The sequence below is a fragment of the Anolis sagrei genome, chromosome 10, assembly GCF_037176765.1.
Source record: "Anolis sagrei isolate rAnoSag1 chromosome 10, rAnoSag1.mat, whole genome shotgun sequence".
In the NCBI taxonomy this organism is placed as follows: domain Eukaryota; kingdom Metazoa; phylum Chordata; class Lepidosauria; order Squamata; family Dactyloidae; genus Anolis; species Anolis sagrei.
In genome coordinates this window covers 8,325,995-8,350,299 of record NC_090030.1, presented here as the reverse complement: position 1 = coordinate 8,350,299, position 24,305 = coordinate 8,325,995, and positions in this window count along the sequence as shown.

Below are 24,305 nucleotides of genomic sequence, written 5' to 3'. Positions count from 1 at the left end.
TGGGTATGGGCACTTTCCTTTGCACATGGTACTAACAAGATTTTGGCATCAAGGTTCCATTCTAAATCACTATAGGATTTTGTAAAAATAGATTTTCCCTGTCCTTTGGTTAAAGGTACGTATCAGTTTCTTCCCCAGAGACAAAAGCTGCATCCACTTTTAAACAATCCCTTCACTTGTTTTTTAAAACATTTTTTTCAGACCACATATTATGAATCTCGATGTCAGCGGTCAAGCTGTTATGTTACCACTAATGCGATAAGTCTCTACCATGTCTTTCTATTATAAATTATAACTGCCAGGAAAGGGCAAGTCCCTCGGATAATTATTCACTCTGATAAGAGAAATCAAACCTTGACAGCACAAATGAATGACAGAAGACTTCAGTTCATTTACACATTCAAACCCATTATCTCTTCCTTTCACATGAATCCTTTTAATAAGCCTCTTTCTTTCTGATCTGGATGCAGGGCATTTCATTATCTTTCACTCCATCAAGCCGATGGTCTAAAATGATATCCTGCGCACATGAAGGGTGGCTCGATGGCTCCAAATTAAGTGGACATCCCGCAAATGGTGATGAAATGGCCTTCTTAAAAATAAAGTGATGATCAATGTCACAGAACGGGAGATAAAGGAAGAAACATGTGCAGTGTGATAGCTAAGAGGCCACCTCCACAAAATGGAAAGGCAGTGATAAATTGCCAGTTCCTTCCATACTGAGGAGCACCTTATGGTGCAGTGGGTTAAACTGCTGAACTGCTGAACTTGCTGACCGAAAGGTTGCTGGTTCGAATCTGGGGAGTGGGGTGAGCTCCTGCTGTTAGCTCCAGCTTCTGCCAACCTAGCAGTTTGAAAACATGCAAATGTGGATAGTTTAATAGGTACCGCTCCAGCAGGAAGGTAATGGCTCTCCATGCAGTCTTGCCAGCCACATGACCTTGGAGGTGTCTACGGACAACTCCGGCTCTTCGGCTTAGAAATAGAGATGAGCACCAACCCCCAGAGTTGGACATGACTGGAATTAATGTCAGGGGAATACCTTTAACTTTACCTTACCTCAATATTGAATTTGGAAGGGTTGTGTTGATGGCTTGTAGTCCTCATCCAAGAAAAAAGGATGCATGGATTCAAGTAAACTCAGAGTTACAACAATAATTTCAGATTGCAAGGGAAGGAGATTGGCAGGAATGAAAAAGCTGGTTAAAGATAAAATAATTGTGCCACTTGTAGGAGAAGCGGGTACAGTCATGGAGGTGCTGGAAAACCAGAGAGTGGAGGAGGAGGAGAAAGGGAGATGAGTCCAACAATATATACATATATTGCTGAAGGCTTTCATGGCTGGAATCACTGGGTTGATGTAGTTTTTTCAGGCTATATGGCCACGGTCTAGAGGCATTCTCTCCTGACGTTTCGCCTGCATCTATGGCAAGCATCCTCAGAGGTAGTGAGGTCACTTGTTGGACTTGCCCCTTGCAAATTGCCCTGAGTCCCCTAGGGGAGATGGTGGTGGGGTATAAAAATAAAATCATCATCATCATCATCATCATCATATTCATCATCATCCCTAGAGAAGATGGTGGTGGGGTATAAAATAAAATTATTATTACCATTATCATCATCATAAGACGTCACATGCAACTCCTCCAGAAAATCCTGCAAATCTCTTGGGAAGACAGGCGGACAAATGTCAGGGTGCTGGAAGAAGGAAAGACCACCAGCATTGAAGCGATGGTCCTCCACCATCAACTCCACTGGACCAGCCACATTGTCCTGATGCCCAACCACTGTTTCCCAAAGCAGTTGCTCTATTCTGAACTCAAGAACGGAAAACGGAATGTTGGAGAACAGGAAAAGAGATTGAAAGATGGGCTCAAAGCCAACCTTAAAAGCTCTGGCATAGAGAACTGGGAAGCCCTGGCCCTTGAGCACTCCAGCTGGAGGTCAGCTGTGACCAGCAGTGCTGCAGAATTTGAAGAGGCACGAATGGAGGGTGAAAGAGAGAAATGTGCCAAGAGGAAGGCGCGTCAAGCCAACCCCAACCAGGACCACCTTCCACCTGGAAACCGATGCCCCCACTGTGGGAGAAGATGCAGATCAAGAATAGGGCTCCACAGTCACCTATGGACCCACTCCCAGGATACTACACTTGGAGGACCATCATCCTCAGACTACGAGGGATTGCCTAAGTAAGTAAGTAAGTATCATCATCATCATCAAGGGTCTGGTTGTGGATGACACGATAAATAAATAAATCATCAAGGGTCTGGAGAACAAGCCCTATGAGGAGCGGCTTAAAGAGCTGGGCATGTTTAGCCTGCAGAAGTTAAGGTTGAGGGGAGACATGATGGCTATGTATAAATATATGAGGGGAAGTCATAAAGAGGAGAGTGCAAGTTTGTTATCTGCACATACATACACACACATACACGGAGGAACATCCAGGGACACAGGGATAGCAAGGAAGCTGCCTGACTGCCTGAATTTCTGTCTGCCTTGCAAACTAAAAGACTAGGAACACTGCAGATACAAAAGAGGCTATAACATTGAAGGCTTATGTCTTTTGAATCTTTCCTTCCTAGCTATGATCATGTTCTACCATAGTATATTTCTAACCATTCAGATTTTTCTATCTGGGCCATTTCCTCCCATTCAAATAGTGGAAGCTCCTTGTGGACAAAGACCTGTCTAACTTTTTGGTTCCCATGTACAGGAATAACACTGAATTGAAAAAAAAAAGCACATGGATGAATAATTTACTGATCAAAGTGGGATTGTTTGAGGGAAAAGGGAAGCAAGAAGTGCTGAGGGACAGAGAAGAGGCTCTAAATAATCCCACAACTCTATTTTATTTGTTAACCAAATTAAGGAAAGCAATATGAAAGGTTGATAAAAAAGACACTTAACTGGATAGCCTTGGGCAGCAGTGGAAACGTTTGCCGAGACTGCAGGCTCCTCTAAGCGGTATTCGTTAGAATGCTTTCTGCAAGTCCAGTGGGACTGTGGGACTGCTTTACTCCCGTGAACAAAGTGAACCGGAGTGCAAAAACGCCTCTGGCAGCTTTGTTTACAACTGTTGGGAAAGGTATTCTTCTAAGCCCATCCAAATGTCTCCTCCATTGGGCTAGCATAGATCTGCCTGAGGTAGCCTTCTCTCTTAAAAAATGGGAGTTTAAAGGGAAATACTAATGTCTCTTGGTATTACGACCCACATATGATAATGGATACCAAGTCAATCCTGGTTAGTCTTTGGATGGAAGACCCAGGTGCTGAGGATTCTCTTTCTGAGGAGGGAACCGGTTATCCACTTCTGAGTATTCCTTGCCTAAGAAAACCCTGTGACAAATGCATGAGTCCACCATGGATAGCATAGTGATTTAAACCGCTGAGCTACTAAACTTGTTGAAAGGTTGTAGATTTGAATCCAGGGAGCGGTGTGAGCTTCTGCTGTTAGCCCCAGCTTCTGCCAACCTAGCAGTTCGAAAACATGCAAAAGTGAGTAGATCAATAGGTACCGCTCCAGCAGGAAGGTAACGGCACTCCATGCAGTCATGCCAGCCACGTGACCTTGGAGATGTCTACGGACAACGCTGGCTCTTTGGCTTAGAAATGGAGATGAGCACCAACCCCCAGAGTCGGACACGACTGGACTTAATATCAGGGGAAAAACCTTTACCTTTACCTTTTAGATTTGCACAGAAAATGGTGTTTTAAACAGAAATTAATATATCTGTGTGAAAATAATAATAATAATAACAACAACAACAACAACAACAACACTTTATTTGTACCTCGGTGCGGCTTACATAAGGTCGAGCCCGAATACAACAATACAAGCAAAACAACAGTACAGGCAATTAAAATAAAAACATAGACAATAAAATATACATTATCAATAAGACAACATGCAATTAAAAAAATGGGAAACTCAAATGTAAAGTTAAAATGGAAATAATATAATGTCCCATGCAGAAAGAATTGTTTCCTGCACAGAAAATGCTGTTTTATATGCAAAACTGTTGTTGTTTATTCATTCAGTTGCTTCCGACTCTTCGTAACCTCATGGACCAGCCCATGCCAGAGCTCCCTGTCAGCTGTCATCACCCCCAGCTCCATCAAGGTCAAGCCAGTCACTCAAAGGAACCCATCAATCCATCTTTTCCTTCGTTGGCCCCTCTTCTTTTTTCCTTCCTCCCCCCCCCCCCCCCAGCATCATTGTCTTCTCCAAGCTATCCTATCTTCTCATCACATGCAAAACTACCATGTGAAAATTTTGTTTACAATTAGTCCTGACTTGCAAATAGTCTTTGAAAACTGAATGGTCTTTCAAAATGTTCTCACAGCAGGAAGAAAGTTGCTCAAAACCACTCATCACTGCCTTCAAGATGGAACTTAAGTTTAGTATGTATTTGTATCCTCTGTGTTATGAATAACTTCCCCACTTTGGAAAAGAATCATAAGTGGGATCACTTATGACACCAATTTGTCATAAATAACTTTGAAGTATAGATTCTTTTTATTGCAATTTCCAGTGTGAGAGGGGACATCAGATTACAGAACTTTTACACAAAGAATGACATTGGATATACAGACATACAATTAAAACTTGTGCGCCAGCTGCGCCCATACCTTGGGAAGTCTGACTTGGCCACGGTGGTCCACACTTTGGTTACATCCCGTTTAGATTACTGCAACGCTCTCTATGTAGGGCTGCCTCTGAAGACTGCCCGGAAGCTGCAACTAGTCCAACGCTCGGCAGCCAGATTACTAACGGGTGCTGGGTACAGGGAGCATACAACCCCTCTGTTACGCCAGCTCCACTGGCTGCCAATTAGCTTCTGAGCACAATTCAAAGTGCTGGTTTTGACCTACAAAGCCCTAAACGACTCTGGCCCTGTTTACCTGTCTGAACGGATTCTCCCCTATGAACCATAAAGGTTTTTAAGATCTTCCGGGGGGGCCCTGCTCTCGATCCCACCACTGTCACAATCGCGATTGGTGGGGATGAGAGACAGGGCCTTCTCGATGGTGGCTCCCCGGCTTTGGAACTCCCTCCCACAGGAGATTAGAATGGCTCCCTCCCTCCTGAAATTCGGGAAATTAACAAAGACTTGGCTATGGAATGCGGCCTTTGACAACTGAGTCAACTCTGGTCCACATGGAAGGAGAATGATTAACTGTGAATTATGACCATGAATGTTTTTGATGACTTGGCTGTGTAATTGTGATGATGACAATGTTGTATTGTAATATGTTTTTAACGTGTAATGATAATGCATTGTGTGGTTTGTATTTTGTATATGAACGCATGTTGTGAACCGGATCTGAGTCCCTCCTGGAGGTGAGAAGATCGGTATAGAAAACTTTTAAATAAATAAATAAATAAATAAATACAGATTCTATGCAACTACATTGGGTTCACAATTACATGGCTAACAAACAAACTAAGGAGAATTACATTTTCCATCACCATTCACACACATGTACATGCATTCATCCTCATGCATCCAAATATTTCCATATCCTTTTCTCCCTCCTTGGAGAAGCACCTGTTAGGCCAGACCCTGCTTTCCTGCAGCCTGCCAACACATAGTTCCAAAATATCCATAGCTTCAAAATTTTGAAACTCCAAAATGCATCCTTTCCCTAAGCACAATGCCAAGGACCAGACCTCTGTTTTCCATACAGCAGAACCTGACTCCCTGCACAAAATCTAAGATTCCAAAAGCGCACATCTTCCTCTTCCCTTGAGAAAGAAGTCCCAACATGTACAGAATCATGCTTTCCCATAGCATATACGACACTCTCCAAATACACCATCTCGGTCCTTCCCATGGAGCAGAGCAGCGGGTGAACCAGACTCCTCAGGTCTGTCACAATTTGAGCATTATTACACTAAGTCTTTTTATAGGAATATTCTGCTGATATAGTTCCAAAGTAGTAAATTAATGATAGACATCTTCCATCCTGGAATATCTTGACTCCAACTCAGTTTCCTGACCAGATGTTGATTCTTCTTGATTGATGTTAGCCTTGTGTGGACTTCCTTCTTGTCATTGTAAACATTTATCTTATCACTGTCCAGTTCTTATCACAGTTTACTTTTCAGTTCTTATTAGCAACTTTTAATTACAGTCCAGCAAGCAGGTAGTTAGTCATTGGAGGTCTTAATCTTTTACTGGTGTTTCCAAAATTATTCACTCCATCCATACATCTTGCATAATTTCATTAAATCCCACATATCATATTAAATTTACATTTATCAAATCTGCAATGATATTTTCATGATATCTGTAATGCCTTCAAACTAATTCCATCCACGGATATGGAGTGAGGGATTGGCAGCTGCTGCAGGGGAAAAGTCATGCAGAATATTGGATTTTTTTTTTACAGTTTTCTTTGCAGATAGTCCCAGACATTTTCTCTCTCTCTCTCAGCTCTCACCTCAAAGTGGAGCTGCTCAGCAAGACCAATAGAGACCTCAGTGCACTAATTTAATCTTCTTGGCTTCCCTTTTCCACCTCCATCGGCTAAGATTACAGATCAGAAGTAGACAGCTCTGCTTGTCTCCCTGGTAGGTTTAGACAGATGAAGCCTAATACAGAGAACCCATTTTTAGAGGGAAAATGAAGGGAAAGACAGAAGGGAGAAAGAAAGAGAAATGCCCTTCCATGTTTCACTGTCCTAAAATTCAAGGGAAAGCACAGCCTAATTTCCAATTTAGCTTTATTCGTTACATTGGGGTTTTTTTTTCCAGACTTGCTTTACTAATTCTCCTAATTCATGTGACTGTGGGTGCTTATAGTTAATTACAGAAAATAATTGGAACTAACAATTTGGAATGGAAAGTCAAGTGAAAGAGTAAGTGTCTGTGTTGTTTTCAAAGAGGCGATGCTCAGCAGCCAGGGATGTGTTATGTTAAATCAATGGGAGGTATAGTTCAGCTACGAGCTTTCATAGCTCTCCTCCTGCCTGCAGTCATTCTGTGTATTCTGGAACATCTTATATTTTTAATGACTAGCTTGTCACTTCAGAAACGTACATTGAAACAGTCAGCACCATGGACAGGGAAAACCACACTGAATTTTTCTCCCTTTTTACATCTCAATGTCTCAGCAGCTACCATTTGAAACAGAATTAGAAATGGTTGATATTAGTCATTCCCATAATCCTCCAAAGCCACATTTGGATGCGTACCTGAATAAAACAGTGGCCAAGATCCACTCATGTACTCCAGGATTCACTGTTGGTAGAACAGCTACTTTCTCACTTCATCCTTTTATTGTTGTTCTCCAGAAAGGCAAAAAAAAATGTTTTGGAGAGTTTCACATCCCATTGAGGTAGATATTAGAGGAGGCACGAGTGGAGGGTGAAAGAGAGAAATGTGCCAGGAGGAAGGCGCGTCAAGCCAACCCCGACTGGGACCACCTTCCACCTGGAAACCAATGCCTTCACTGTGGGAGAAGATGCGGGTCAAGAATAGGGCTCCACAGCCACCTACAAACCCACAAAAATAGTCATCAATGAAGACCATCTTACTCGTCCAACGAGGGATCGCCTAAATAAGTAAGGATAAGTGTATACATCAGGAGGGGGAGTGTTGCTCATCATTATGGAAGCAATGGGACCCATTGGATTCTTGAAAGTAAGTTGTAGAATTTATGGCAGTTGAAACATCTGAAGGTGGTCACATTGCCATGTCCATTGTAGAATCATAGAGTTGGAAGAGACCTCGTGGGCCATCCAGTCCAACCCCCTGCCAAGAAGCAGGAAAATCGCATTCAAAGCACACCCAACAGATGGCCATCCAGCCTCTGTTTAAAAGCCTCCAAATAAGGAGCCTCCACCACATTTTGGGGTAGAGAGTTCCACTGCTGAACAGCTCTCACAGTCAGAAGGTTATTCCTAATGTTCAGATGGAATCTCCTTTCTTGTAGTTGGAAGCCATTGCTCCATGTCCTAGTCTCTAGGGAAGTAGAAAACAAGCTTGCTCCCTCCTCCCTATGACTTCCTCCCACATATTTATACATGGCTATCATGTCTCTTCTCAGCCTTCTCTTCTTCAGGCTAAACATGCCCAGCTCTTTAAGCCACTCCTCATAGGGCTTGTTCTCCAGACCCTTGATCACTTTAGTCACCCTCCTCTGGACACACTCCAGCTTGTCAATATCACTCTTCAATTGTGGTGCCCAGAATTGGACACAATATTCCAGGTGTGGTCTAACCAAGGCAGACCACACCTGTACTTCATTTATGTGTTTGGAAAGATCCCTCTGCATCACTAAATAGATCAGTGTTTCCCAACCTGTGGTCCATGGACCACCAGTGGTCTGCAAGAAAGGTTACAGGTTCGAATCAGCCCCAGCTTCTGCCAACCTAGCAGTTCAAAAATATGCAAATGTGAATAGATCAATAGGTACCACTCCGGTGGGAAGTTAACGACGCTCCATGCAGTCATGCTGGCCACATGACCTTGGAAGTGTCTATGGACAATGCCAGCTCTTGGGCTTAGAAATGGAGATGAGTACCAACCTCCAGAGTCAGACACGATGGGACTTAATGTCAGGAGAAAACCTTTACATTATTATTATTATTATTATTATTATTATTATTATTATTATCATCATCATCAAATACCAGAGGGGACATGTAACTACTTTACCTAGTAATCAGACATACCAAAGTGTAATGCCTAAATGTGTGTGTGTGTGTGTATATATATATACAAGAGAAAAATGGTGATTATATCAAAGTCTCAAGCGTACATTCATTCTGAAATGTTGTATGTTAAGATTGTATTGAGGGATGACAATATTGGCTATTTTTAGTTTCGATAATTATTTATTTATTTATTTTTGTCTTGGAAATTGTCCCAATTTGCACTTAAACTCCATCGTTCACTACTGCCAGAGTTCTCAAAATGGCAGCTCTTTTTCTTTTAAGCCTTCCACCCATGTTTGCTTACCTCATTGCATTAAAGTATACACCCACCCCACTCTGAACAAGGAAATTGAGCTTTCATTTGATTTGTTTTCCCCAAACTTCGTTTGGAGTCTTGACCACAAAGGAAAATGACACATAAAAAGACATGGGAGAGGGTATAAACAATGGCTAGAGACAAAGAAAAAAAAAACATTTGATGCCTGTCCAAAGCAACTGCCCCATAAGCAAAAGGGGGAGCATTAATCATACACAATCATCCATCATAATGACAGAAAGACTAGAAACACATTGGCCAAACATTCAGCCATGTTAGTCGAGCATGTGTATGGGAGGAAAAGACTTATATTCCGGAAAACTTATTTTAGGCCAGTGTACTATTATTGTCATAAGGGAAACACAGTTACCCATTAATAAGAGATTCCCTTGAATGCCATGATCCCCCAAAAGATATTGAGCCATCATTTTTACTTACACGTTATTACACCTCCCAGCACTTGCCACTGGTGTACGTCAGGCTCCGTATGACCATATCCATCAAGTTCCACGGGCTAATTGATGTACTTTCCCCAATGCCAATAAACCCGGTGCTGGGAAGGAGGGAAATACACCCTTGACATCTTTGCCAATATCTTTGACAATTTCTTCATGTTGTGAAGATCCTTCTCCAGATATTATCGGAAGATAATACGAATGTTTCTAACACATCCCTAACTTTTCTGACTTTATTGTTGTTTGCCTTGGCGAACACATATTTCAGCCTTCATCAAGGAACCCTTTGCAAATGGACATGAAGGAACAAATATAGCCTCCAGTCCAAACAAATCTAACCAGTTCCAGTAACACTGAATCACAATCACTGTCAATTTGTCTGCGTGTTAGCATTTTAACCTTGCATGCAACCGCCCCTCTCCCTAAAATCCTTGCATGTCCTTAAGGATTCTTTTTCAGCCATGCCTGTATAATCCTTAACCAATTTAATACGGATCCCCTAGAGTGATAGCAGGGAGCTAATAAGGAGAAGCTAATTTAGCTGCAAGATCCCTAACATTATCTAAAATATTGTCAGTCTTAATCATCTCTGTAAATAACACCTTCAGTGTTCCCAGGAGTCTCATATTTGGCACCTTTGGACAACATGAGAATGGCCCAATGCTGGAGCCATCTGCTCCATTTTTCCGTGATACTTTTAATCATACCTGCTCAATTAATACACAATGTGAGTGCCTTATACATTCAATTATCAAATTCTTGGACCTGGAGAACAGTCAGTGCAAACCATAACATGGAGTCTTCCATGAAACCCTCTTCATCTCCATTCCCTATATATCTTGCACTACAATTCACATCATCCTTGATGTTGGAGGAGATAGGAGTTATTTATTATTATTATTATTATTTCTTGCATTTATTGACCGCCACTCTCAGCCCTAGGGCGACTCGTGGCGGTGAACAGCAACATAGAAAGACAGTGTACAGTAAATCACGATAATACAAACCAGACTACTACAACATAACATATACTTATGCTAAAAATCCGCTTCGTCAAATCCTGGGGTCATAGCCGATCTCATAGTCCTAGTACATTCCAGTGTCGTTCCAACAATACCCTCAGTTGAAGGCCTGCTCGAAGAGCCATGTTTTCAGGCCCCTACGAAAGGCCATCAGGGAGGGCGCCTGTCTAACTTCAGCAGGGAGGGTGTTCCACAGCCGGGGGGCCACCACCGAGAAGGCTCGCTCCCTCGTCCCCGCCAGACGTGCCTGTGAGGCAGGCGGGACCGAGAGAAGGGCCTCCCCGGATGATCTCAAGGTCCTCGTGGGCTCATAGGCCGAGATGCGGTCTGCAAGGTATTTTGGGCCGGAACCGTTTAGGGCTTTGTAGGATAACACCAGCACCTTGAATTGGGCCCGGTAGCAAAACGGCAGCCAGTGGAGCTGGGACAGCAGGGGCGTTGTATGCTCTCTGCGTCCTGCTCCCGTTAACAACATGGCTGCCGCGCGTTGGACTAGCTGAAGCTTCCGGGCCGTTTTCAAGGGCAGCCCCACGTAGAGAGCGTTGCAGTAGTCGAGACGGGATGTGACCAAAGCGTGTACCACCGTGGCCAAGTCAGACTTCCCAAGATACGGGCGCAACTGGCGCACGAGCCTAAGCTGTGCAAATGCTCCCCTGGTCACCGCTGAAACCTGAGGCTCCAGGCTCAGCGATGAGTCCAGGGTCACACCCAAGTTGCGAACCTGCGCCTTCAAGGGGAGTGCGACCCCGTCCAGCACAGGCTGTAACCCTATACCCTGTTCGGCCTTGCGACTGACCAGGAGTACCTCTGTCTTGTCTGGATTTAGTTTCAGTTTGTTCGCCCTCATCCAGACCATTACAGCGGCCAGGCACCGGTTCAGGACTTCGACGGCCTCCTTAGTAGCAGGTGGGAAGGAGTGACAGAGTTGGACGTCATCTGCGTACAGGTGACACCGCACCCCGAAACTCCGGATGATCTCACCCAGCGGCTTCATGTAGATGTTAAACAGCAAGGGGGACAAGATGGAACCCTGAGGAACGCCACAGGTCAACGGCTGTGGCGTTGAACAGGAGTCCCCCAATAACACCTTCTGGGTACGACCCTCCAGAAATGACCGGAGCCACTGCAGAGCAGTGCCCCCAAGACCCATCTCTGCAAGGCGCCCCAGAAGAATACCGTGGTCGACGGTATCGAAGGCCGCTGAGAGGTCCAGGAGCACCAACAGGGACACACTCCCCCTGTCTAGCTCCCGGCGCAGATCATCCACTAAGGCGACCAAGACCGTCTCGGTACCATGTCCCGGTCTGAAACCAGACTGTGCCGGATCCAGATAATCCGTGTCTCTCAAGAATACCTGGAGTTGTGAGGCCACCACGCTTTCCATGACTTTGCCCAAGAAGGGAAGATTGGAAACAGGCCGAAAGTTGTCCAATTTAGTGGGGTCAAGTGATGGTTTCTTCAACAGCGGCTTTATAACAGCCTGTTTTAGGCTCGCTGGAATCTTGCCTTCCCGAAGGGAGGCATTAACCACCACCGTTACCCACTCGGCCAATCCCCCTCTGGCCTCCTTCAGAAGCCAGGATGGGCAGGGGTCTAGGATGGACGTGGTGGGTCTCATTCCTCCAAGTATCTTGTCCACATCCTCGGGTTTCACAAACTGAAAAGAATCCAACAAAATCGGACAAGCAGGTGCTTGTGTCACATCCACGGAGACTGCATTTAATGTGGCGTCCAGCCCAGCGCGGATCAAAGCGACTTTGTCTGCAAAGAACCGAGCAAATGCTTCACAACGCGTTGCCGAATTGTCAGGGCTCCCACCTGAAATAGGGGGAGTTAAAAGACCTCTGACAATCCGAAACAACTCCGCCGGACGGTTTTTTGCAGACGCAATAGTGGCCGCAAAGAAAGTTTTCTTTGCGGCTTTTATTGCCGCGGCATATGCCCTTAAAAAGGACACAAACCGTGTTCGGTTTGACTCTCTTGGGTCCGAGCGCCACACGCTCTCTAGAACCCTCTTCCTTCGCTTCATCGCTGCCAGCTCCTCAGTGAACCAAGGGGCTGGTTTAGCTCGGTTACTTGAGAGGGGACGTTCCGGAGCGATCTTGTCAATAGCCCTGGTCATCTCCCCATTCCAGAGAGCGACCAAGGCCTCGACATGGTCACCTACCGCGGTGGCGGGAAACTCCCCAAGAGCCGTCAGGAATCCATTCAGATCCATTAGCCTCCTGGGGCGGACCATCTTAATGGGTCCTCCACCCTTGCGGAGGTTAGGGGGCGCAGTGAGCCTAAATCTAATCAGGAAGTGGTCGGTCCACGGCAACGGAGAGATAGACAGCTCCTCCACACCGCCACCCTGCTCCCATCCCTGGCAGAAAACCAAATCCAATGTGTGTCCAGCACAGTGGGTGGGGCCAGTTATTCGTTGGGACAGCCCCATGGTTGCCATGGCGGACATGAAGTCCTGAGCCGCACCTGTGAGGGTTGCCTCGGCGTGGATGTTGAAGTCCCCCAGCACAAGAAGCCGTTGGGACTCCACCGCCAGGCTCGAGACCACCCCCGCTAGCTCAGGTAGGGAGACTGTAGTGCAGCGAGGTGGACGGTACACTAGCAGAATCCCTATTCTGTCCCGGTCACCCACCCTCAGGTGGACACATTCAAAATTTGTGGTCTGCGGGATGGGGCTCCTGGTTAGATGGATGGAATCTCTATAGACCACTGCGACACCGCCTCCCCGTCCTCCGGCTCTTGGTTGGTGTTGCACGGAGAAACCTGGAGGACAAAGCTGGGAGAGGTTTACGCCCCCCGCTTCATCCAGCCAGGTCTCCGTGATGCACGCCAGATCTGCCCGCTCCTCCAGGATTAAATCCTGAATCCAAGTTGTTTTTCCGTTGACAGACCTGGCGTTCAACAACACCACCTTCAAGCCGGAGGGCCCGCTCACCTGGTTACACCAATTTACCTTAGGAGACCTATTGGGAATAGTTAATTTAGATAAGCGGTCCGAATTAGGCCGAATTCGAGGTCTCCTCCTCCCGCATCTCCTCCTTCCCACCACGACCTCTATGGGGGCCCCTTGGCTAGTGGAACACCTCCCCCCCTCCATGCCGCAGTCCCGAGCCATGAGATTACTTTATCCTACGCTTGTTGTTAGGTTTATTGGTTCTTGCCAGCATCCCCCCTCCCCCTCCTCCCCCCTCCCCACCACACTTTCAATCACAGGCTCCAGGCCACCTCCTCTTCTGCCCCCTCCGCTACACCCGAGCAACAGAAACAGTACACAAAGGGGGGCAGGGGACCACATGGGTAGCAGCGATACAGATGGTAGTCGATGTTCCGACTGCTTCAATGGAACAGTTCTTACAGTGCATAGATTTTAGGGGCAGTCCGTCAGTGATCGTAAATGATCGTAATTAGTTAGCAGCAACACACATTCAAAGGCACATTAATAAAGTGCTAGGTCTAAAGTGCTCTACTTAGCGATAATAAAGTGCGGCACAGAGGGACAGGGAAGGGGCGAAAGTGCTGGTGCAATCTAGCAGCAGATGGCAGGCGCCTAAGTGCTCTATTTCGTTCTTATTACAATGACGACAGATGGTAACAGATGGCTACCAGGAATGTACTAGTTGGTATTGTACGACTACCCTTTATGGGTGGTAATGGTGGTAGTTAATTAAATATTGCTATGACCCCGGTGAGTCTCTAGACGGTTGGTAAACCAGCGGATGGGCTTCCGGAGTTGATAACTCGGGGGTGGGGCAGCACCGATGGTCGGTCACACTCTTGCTCAATGAGTAACAGCGAAAAAGCCAGCTTAAAGATCTACACAAGAATCTACAAAGAATGGTCAGCAAAGGTCCATACAACGGTCTACACAAGAGGTCGGTTGGCCTCTGTGCCAGCGGGGCGGACTCGCCCGACGATGGAAGTAACTCGCCCGAAGATGGAGGACGGGGCGGGCTCGCCCGACGGTGGAAACTCGCCTGAAGATGGAAGGCGGGGGCGGACTCGCCCGAAGGTGGAGCGGCCCAGCGGCCCAGCAGCCCAGCGGCGGCCCAACGACGGCGACTTTCCCACCGGCAGCGGTTGCGGAGGCCAGGGAGCGCTCGGCCTCCCCGCCCGGCGGCCGGCGGCAGCGGCGGTCCGACGACGGCGGCTCAGCGGCGGCGGCCCAGCACCCGGCTTCTCCACCCGGCAGCCGGCGGCGGCGGTGGTTTGGCAGCCCAGCGGACTGACGGAGGAGGCCAGGCAGCACTCGGCCTCCCCTTCCAGCCAAGCAGCACGGCAGTGGACTGACGGAGGAGGCAGCAGCACAGGATTTTGGCCTCTGTGTCGGCGGGGCGGACTCGCCTGAAGATGGAAGGCGGGGCGGGCTCGTCCGACGATGGAAAGCTCGCCTGAAAATGGAAGGCGGGGGGCGGACTCGCCCGAAGATGGAACGGCCCAGCGGCCCAGCAGCCCAGCAGCAGCCCAACGACGGCGACTTTCCTACCGGCCGCGGTTGCGGAGGCCAGGGGGCGCCCGGCCTCCCCACCCGGCGGCCGGCGGCGGCGGCAGTCCGGCGACGGCGGCTCCGCGGCGGCGGCCCAGCACCCGGCTTCTCCACCCGGCAGCCGGCGGCGGCGGTGGTTTGGCGGCAGTGGTTTGGCGGCGGTGGTTTGGCGGCCCGGCGGACTGAGCGGAGGAGGCCAGGCAGCACTCGGCCTCCCCTTCCGGCCAGGCAGCGCTCGGCCACGATGGATTGCCGGCGGCCTTCTTCCACGGCCAGCAACGGCGGCGGCCCAGCGGCCCAATAGCCCCACGATGCTCTCCTTACCAGCGGTGGCGGCGGGGGCCAGCGGTGGCGGCGGGGGCCAAACAGCAGCGGCGGCGGTGTTCCGGCCAGCCAGCCAGGCCAACCGGGCCTCCGTTCCCGGCGGCGATGCAGGTAGGCCGCGATAAAATGGCGGCGGGTGTTTCCTTCTCCCTCTCCGCTTCTCTAGTTTTTTCGCTTTCTCCGGCCTTTCTGGCTCTTTCTCGGCCTTCTACCCCTCTATCGGGGGCTTGAGGCTTGGGGTTCCTCTCTCCCCCCAATTAGGAGATTAGGCGAGGGGGAGGCTCAGGATTCCCCCAGATTGAAATTTTGGCTGAGCAGTACAGCGTTTTTGCTGCCAGCCACCATACCGGAACCGGAGTTGTAGTGTTGTTTTTCCATGTCAGGAGCGACTTGAGAAACTGCAAGTCGCTTCTGGCATGAGAGAATTGGCCATCTGCAAGGACGTTGCCCAGGGGACGCCTGGATGTTTTGATGTTAGATTTGGCCAACTAATTGAATTTGTACTATTTTAAATGGCTTTAATTTATATTAATGTTTTATCTATTTTGTAATTGCTGTTTCATCTGTGTGTGTATGGGAGACATCGAATTGTTGTAAGCTGCCCTGAGTCTGAGTCCCCCTTCGGGGGTAGAGAAGGGCGAGGTACAAATATTTGAAATTATAAATAAATAAATAAATGTTTTACCATCCTTGTGTGAAGCTTCTCTCATGTCCCCACATGGGGAGCTGGAGCTGACAGAGGGAGCTCATCTGCGCTCTCCCCAGATTCGAACTTCCGACAGGTCAATCTTTAGTCCTGCTGGAATCTTCCATAAAACCCTCTTCATTTCCATTCCCTTTATAATATATCTTGCACTACAATTCACATCACCATTGACGTTGGAGGAGATTGGAGTTGTAGTTTACTTTCAAGTCAGGAGTGACTTGAGAAACAGCAAGTTGCTTCTAGTGTGAGAGAACTGGCTGTCTGCAAGGACTTTGCTCAGGGGATGCTTGGATGTTTTGATGTTTTACCGTCCTTGTGGGAAGCTTCTCTCATGTCCCCACATGGGGAGCTGACAGAGGGAGCTCATCTGTGCTCTCCCCAGATTCGAACTTCCGGCATGTAGATCTTTAGTCCTGCCAGAATCTTCCATAAAACCTTCTTCATTTCCATTCCCTTTATAATATATCTTGCACTACAATTCACATCACCATTGACGTTGGAGGAGATTGGAGTTGTAGTTTACTTTCAAGTCAGGAGTGACTTGAGAAACAGCAAGTTGCTTCTAGTGTGAGAGAACTGGCTGTCTGCAAGGACTTTGCTCAGGGGATGCCTGGATGTTTTGATGTTTTACCATCCTTGTGGGAAGCTTCTCTCATGTCCCCACATGGGGAGCTGGAGCTCGCAGAGGGAGCTCATCTGCGCTCTTTCCAGATTCGAACCTCCGACATGTCAATCTTCAGTCCTGCCAGAATCTTCCATAAAACCCTCTTCATCTCCATTTCCTTTATAATATATTGCACTACAATTCACATCAACTTTGAAATTGGAGGAGATAGGAGTGGTAGGTTTTTTTTCATGTCAGGAGTGACTTGAGAAACTGCAAGTCGCTTCTGGTGTGAGAGAATTGAGCGTCTGCAAGGGCGTTGCCCAGGGGATGCCTGGATGTTTTGATGTTTTACCATCCTTGTGGGAAGCTTCTCTCATGTCCCCACATGGGGAGCTAGAGCTGACAGAGGGAGCTCATCTGCGCTCTCCCTGGATTCGAACCTCTGACATGTCGATCGTTAGTCCTGCCAGTACAAGGGTTTAACCCATTGCTCCACTGGGGGCTCCTTAGGAGTTGAAGTACAAAGCATTTAGAAAGAATCAGGCTGTGGGCATAAAATATTCTGCCAGCATAAAATAAAAATTAAATATTCAGCCGTATTACTGAGCCTTAATTTTGACAATAGCTGACGTCATCACTATGACCTGTATTGTTTTGCTAGTCTCTACTCTTTGTGCTATGGTAGAAATACTGTACCTGCAATGTCACCATATTTCTTCAATTGTAAGACACCATTGATTGTAAGACACATACTAATTTCAGTACCATCAAAAGAAAAAAAGAATTCTAAAAAAAATTCCTAGAATATCCTTTAGATACTTTAATATCTCATTTTTACCATCATGCATATGCAAATTTGTGCCCATTAATTAATTTCTCTCTCTATTCATTTTAAAAAAAAATTAGTATTGCTAACATTATGTTAGACATTTGGCTATTGTCATTTCTTGGCAAGGAATTCCGGACAGTCTTCCTCTTAGCAGCTCTGAAGGCAATATGTTTAGGTTCATCTTTGTAAAGAATCACTGTAGGGCTTTTCTGTAGATATTCACATGTCTTAAACCACCTTGAGTCCTCCTTGGGGTAGAGAAAGGCGGGGTATAAATAGGGTAAGTAAATAAATAGATAATAGCTCTCTGTATGTATAATGACCAAGTAGCAACAGTAAGATCTGACCATGGAACAACAGACTGGTTCAAGATTGGGAAAGGCATACAGCAGGGTTGTATCCTCTCACAAAACTTATTCAACTTGCATGCAGAACACATCATGCGAGGTGTGGGACTTGAGGAATCCAAGGCTGGAAGAAAGATTAACAACCTTAGATATGTGGATGATACCACTGATAGTCAGAAGTGAGGAAGAGCTGAGGAACCTTCTAACCAAGGTGAAAAAAGAAAGGGCAAAAGCTGGGCTGCAGCTAAACATAAAAAAACAAGATTTTGGCAACAAGAATGATCAATAACTGGCAAACAGAGGGAGAAAACACGGAGGCAGTGACAGACTTTGAATTTCTAGGTGCAAAGATTACTGCAGACACAGACTGCAGCCAGGAAATCAGGAGACGCTTCCTTCTTGGTAGGAGAGCAAGGACCAATCTCAATAAAATAGTGAAGAGCAGAGACATCACACTGGCAATGAAGATCCACATAGTTAAAGCAATGGTATTCCCCATAGTAACCTACAGATGTGAGAGCTGGATCATCAGGAAGGGTGAGCGAAGGAAAATAGATGCTTTTGAACTTTGGTGCTGGAGGAATGTTCTGAGAGTGCCTTGGATCGCAAGAAGATCCAACCAATCCATACTCCAGGAAATAAAGCCCGACTGCTCATTGGAGGGAAGGATATTAGAGGCAAAGATGAAGTACTTTGGCCACATCATGAGGAGACAGCAAAGTCTAGAGAAGGGAATGATGCTGGGGAAAATGGAAGGAAAAAGGAAGAGGGGCCGACCAAGGGCAAGATGGATGGATGGCATCCTTGAAGTGACTGGCCTGACCTTGAAGGAGCTGGGGGTGGCCACAGCTGACAGGGAGCTCATGAGGTCACGAAGAGTCGGAAGCAACTGAACGAATAAACAACAACAACAACTCTGTATGGTAAGTTTAGGCCTCTGGGAGCATGGTGAGTTTGAGTGAGCTCTAAGCTCTCCCAGGACAATATCCTGCAACCTTTGCTTCAGGAATTCTTGTGCCATTTTGAATCCCAAATGGAGCAAAAGGGATGCGGATAGTCCAATTGAGGCCACTTTCCGTTCCATCCCCCTCGCCCAGAGTACTTTGAAGACTTCATAAGGGAGTAAATGTGGTAAACCTGTTCCCATTCTGAATACAATTGTTTTTAAACATTCTAGACTAGGTGCATATCTAGTCTATGTTAAATTGTGTGGGTGTTTAGTCTGTTCTGCTGTGGTTTTTGTGATATTTTGCACCACATTCTTCTTTCACGGGGAGTTTCATGCAATTTTCCACCCTGCTAGTGCTACCACCTGCTTTTCTGGCTGCAGACTTAGGATGGATCCTTATGGACAATGTCATCAAAACATGTTCACTATCAGAGATGTGTCAGTAATGTGATGCAGAACAGTGCAATCTATGCTAGCCATTTGGACAGAAGACATGAACCTCCACATAAATCTACAAATCCCATTGTTGCTGACTACTGGAAATACTGTCTGATTTATGAAACTTGTACTCCAAACCAAATGGGAAGCACCAAGTTATCTATTCCTGGACTACACATGATCAGCAGTAATATGGGACTAATAAAAACAAAACACAACCATCATGGCTATTATTATTATTATTATTATTATTATTATTATTATTATTATTATGTACTATACATTCCTCAGTATAAGCAGTTTCTGCTATCAGATTTATAATACAAAACGATACAGGAGGCTTTGAGCAGGAATCCATGCCCCAGTCTTTATGGATAAAAAAATATTGTGTAGGTGTGGACTACCTCCTTTTCTGTTGATGTGAGTCACATTTGCATACATCACCAGTAAGTCTAATTCTGTCTGATTCCTACTTTAATCTGTATTTTTTAAGGTTGCACAACAATTTGCATTTAAAAGTGAATCTTTAAGCATGCCTTTCTCTTGAAATGCACATTTTAAGTCGTTTGTGACATGTTCTTTTGACCAAGAGCCTCATTGGAGCATTGGGGAAGTGTGAAAGTTGATGTATGCGCAGCTAATGTCGGGTTCGGCGATTAGTCTGAAATAAGGTCAGTTTAAACTGGAGTTTGTGCCTAATAAGGAAAAATCTCTATTTAATCAATTGACTTTATTTTTATTTCCTGATGGCAGAAATAGTTATGCATTCACCAACACCGCATTTTGCCCTCCTTTCAAACATAACCCCCATTTCAACTTCAGTATTCTCTTTCCAAAATTACCAGAAATCAAGATGAAGTAGAACACACATTAGATTGAAAATCATATGTGAACTCTCTCTGTGTGTGTCTCAGTGTTGTATATGTATATACACACTTATTCAATGATCACGTTTACCTGTCTCATGTCCTTTTGTTACAGTTACCAGACACCAGGAGTCATTTCCCCAACATGCTCTCATTTGCATTAATATCGTCTCTATTATAAACAATTTCCACACTTTGCCAAATAAGAGAAACAAAACCAATTAGCCTGATGAATATTTCTTCTCTACTCGAAGCCTTGATGCACCCTTATTTATTTACTTATGCAAATAAAGACCTTGTTAGTCATTTGAACAGTATTTTATATATCGTGTAATAACGCTGAACGAGATAGCACAGCGTTTGCCCTTTAGTGACTTGCTCAGCATAAGGAAAAACAGCTCATTACCTGGAGCATTTAAGATAACAGTATCAGTCACCAAGCATGTGCTCCACAAGGAACAATAGCCACAGTCTTCCCAAAGAGAGGAAAATGAGAGAGAGAGAGAGAGAGAGAGAGAGAGAGAGAGAGACTGTGCTTCTTTGCAGTCTCTGGCATAACTGCAGAGGTTCTTTAAGATTCCTGGTCACCCTTTCCATTTGTAATCCCTAAGAAACAGCTTCCCTCTATTTTATGAGGCCATCTATCCAGTGACCTGTATCTGCCCCTTCTCCACGGTTGATTTCAGTTCTGCCCTTGAAGCGTGGCTCAGGTAAGAGACAGCCAAGTGGCAACACACATACACAACACATCTTTTCACAATGCTCATTTACTTTTCTAAGGATGTTCCAGAGACACTTCCAGAATTACATTTTCTGCCAACCTGCATTGCCAAGGATAGAGAGAGCAAGGATACTGTTTGCTCTCTCTATCCTCATTTCAACAACTCCATCAGGATTCTTCTTCCAGATGGTGGCACCTTTCCATACATTTCAAAAAAAGGGGGGGAAGCATAAGGAACTTGGGAATCCTTTCTCCTTTCTCCCCATTTATTTATTTTAGTGGTTCCCAGCCTGTAGTCCATGTACCATCTCTGGTCCATGGACCATAAGTGGTCCCCAAGAACTAAAATATGTTCTGCCGTCTCACTGTTACTACACTGTTGCAACGAGAGTGACTAGTCTTGCAATTGGGTTGTGGCACAGCTGGTTGGGAGTTGGCTACATTAAAATCACCACTGACCGGAAGGTCATAAGTTCGAAGCCAGCCCGAATTGGAGTAAGCTCCCAACCATTTGTCTAGCTTTGTTGAAGGCTTTCATGGCTGGAATCACTGGGTTGTTGTAGGTTTTCCAGGCTATATGGCCATGTTCTAGAAGCATTATCTCCTGATGTTTCACCTCTGAGGATGCTTGCTTTAGATGCAGGCGAAACATCAGGAGATAATGCTTCTAGAACATGGCCATATAGCCTGAAAAACTTACCACAACCCATTTGTCTAGCTTGCTGTCAACCTTGCTGTCAAAATTTAGGTATCGCTTATGTGAGGAAGCTAATTTAACTAATTTACGACACCACAAAACACCATAAAAACACAAGTGGATGGTGAAGCAATAGCTTCCCCAGTGGCCAGAATTCAAGCATACCCTCATGAAGCTGGACACTTAAATAGCCTCAGTGTGTCTGTCTATATATGTTGTGTGTCTATGGCATTGAATGTTTGCCATGTATAGGCTCATTGTAATCAGCCCTGAGTCCACTGCAGGGTGAGAAGGCTGGAATATAAATACTGTAAATAAGTAAATAAATAATAAATCGTGCCAAGGCTTATTAAATATGGTTTTATGTCGGTGTGCAGATGGCGACTACTGGATGGCACATGTTCTGTATCAGAAACTAGAGCTGATGTAATTTGTCCAATGCAATTTTCTGAATCAGCACCCCAAATAACCAAATGGAATCTAAAGTTGACCAAAACTTGATTTGTAACCCTTTTGGTACTAAAGTTGGAGAGTGGTCCCTAGTCAAAATGCTCCCTGGTCGAAGTGGTCACGGGTCGAGTAGTCCCTGATCAAAAAAGGTTGGGGACCACTGATTTATTTGATAATATAAATTTTCAAATTGGCTCAGACAAAAGGACAATATACTTGAAACAATACAGTTGAAACATTAGAATGACAATAGAATACCATATAACTGACTGAATGCCAGATTAAATTTTGTAAGTCACAGCCTAGCACCTAAAATCTAGATGCTAAATCAGCAGCTCTGAATAGGCGATCCTAACTAGAGTAAACCCAAGAAATCCATTGCTGTATGGGAAGCCAATATTCTAGGCAATCCTATTGATTCAAATAGAGTTACTCCGTTGGAATTAACAATATTGTAGACAGCTGTATCTGGAAAACTTATTTATTTATTTACTTTATTTGTATACCGCTGTTCTCAGCCCTTAGGCGACTCACAGTGGTTAACAGCAAGAACAGCAAAAATTCAATGCTACAATAACACGATATAAAAACAGTTAAAATCATAACACATTATACAATAATATACAATTAACAATAGCCATTCACTAGCGTCTCGTCACTAAAAAACATGATCCAGATCCATCATCCATTGTTCCATTCCTATGTTCATTACACTCATTGCACTGACTATTCGAACGCCTGCTCAAACAACCAGGTTTTCACTTTTTTGCAGAATACCATTAATGATGGAGCTAAACTAATGTTCGTGGGAAGGGCGTTCCACAGCTGAGGGCCACCACCAAGAAGGCCCTATCTCTTGTCCCCGCCAGCCGTGCCTGTGAGGCAGGTGGGATCGAGAGCAGGGTCTCCCCGGAAGATCTCAAAGTCCTGGTGGGTTCATAGGCAGAGATGCGGTCAGATAGGTAACTTGGGCCGGAACCATTTAGGGCTTTAAAGGCCAACGCCAGCACTTTGAATTGAGCCCGGTAGCAAATCGGTAGCCAGTGGAGTTGGCGCAACAGGGGGGGTTGTATGCTCCCTGCGTTCCACTCCTGTTAGAATCATGGCTGCCGAGCGTTGGACTAGTTGAAAACTGCTCCTAATTTTGAGTTTATTTAGTGCAGATAGGTGGCAATTTCATTTCAAACTATTTTTGATAAGTTGTATCCATATTTGCAAATTTCTTTATAAAATAAATGGAAAAAGCACATGAAAAGGACTGAATTTGACTTCCTCTTTCTCTTTCTTTGATTCTAATACTCAAATTCGCATATTTTACAGGATTCCCTTATTCTTAATTTGATGACTATGCATAAATAAAACATGTCAATACAGTCAATGAAATGCACCTGTGGGGTGCTCCATCCATCTTCTCTTGCCCTTTCCCCCTTCACCTCATCTCCTGCTCCAAGAGATGAAGGATTGGTTCCTAAAATAAAAAAATGCCACCTGATTTATTTAACACGTTAATATGAATTTTGTACAAGGAAGGGAAAACATGAGCAAGCAGGCACGGGCTTGAGACGCTGCATTTTTAATCTTGTTGGCATCACGATGCTCTTCAACTTTGCAAAATGTCATTGAAAGGCAATGCACCAGGGAAATTTACAAAGCACAGGACTGTCCACTTAGAAAGAGGTGAGCATCAATTTCTGTGGGAAAGGAGAAAGAGAGAGGATTCTATGCAAGCATTATTTCCATCACCAGTTCTGGTTCTGATATAAAGAATAAGAAAGAAAAAAAAATCTCATATTCACCGGCGCCCATGCTTCAATGCAAGATTTATAGGTAAGTTTGAAAGATTTTTCGTACTGTGAACTAAGTTAGGCCACTCCCGTTGAAGCATTTTCAAGCAAACATTCTGATTCACAAGCAACCATAAATCTCAAAAAGTGTAGGCAAAATGTTATAGGAAATTCTGTTTTATTAAAAGTACCCCAGCATTAACAGCTTCATCATTTTAGTCATGAAAAGAAGTGATAGAAGGAGTTGGAATGGGAGAATATGTCAAACTCAAATTCACCTGTGTTCTCATCTTAACATTGCTAATTTTGTTCAGTCATAGGCAGCACCTTTATCCAGGGGCGGACAGCACCTTTATCCAGGGGCGGCTCGTCCATTACGCAAAGTAAGCGGTCGCAGTACACTTTTTTTTTTGCCAGGGGTTCAGAGGCACCTCTGTAAATGCCCCTCGACTGCCACTTGAGGAGCGCCCCCTCGGCTCACAACAGCCCTAGCAGTCTGGAGGGAGCCTCAGCAACCCATTACACAAAGTAAGCATTTGCAGTATAGTTTATTTTTCCCAGGGGCACTCTTGAGGCGCTCTTGGGGGAAAATAGACCTTGATATATGCGAGTTGTAGTTACTGGGATGTATAGTTCACCTACAA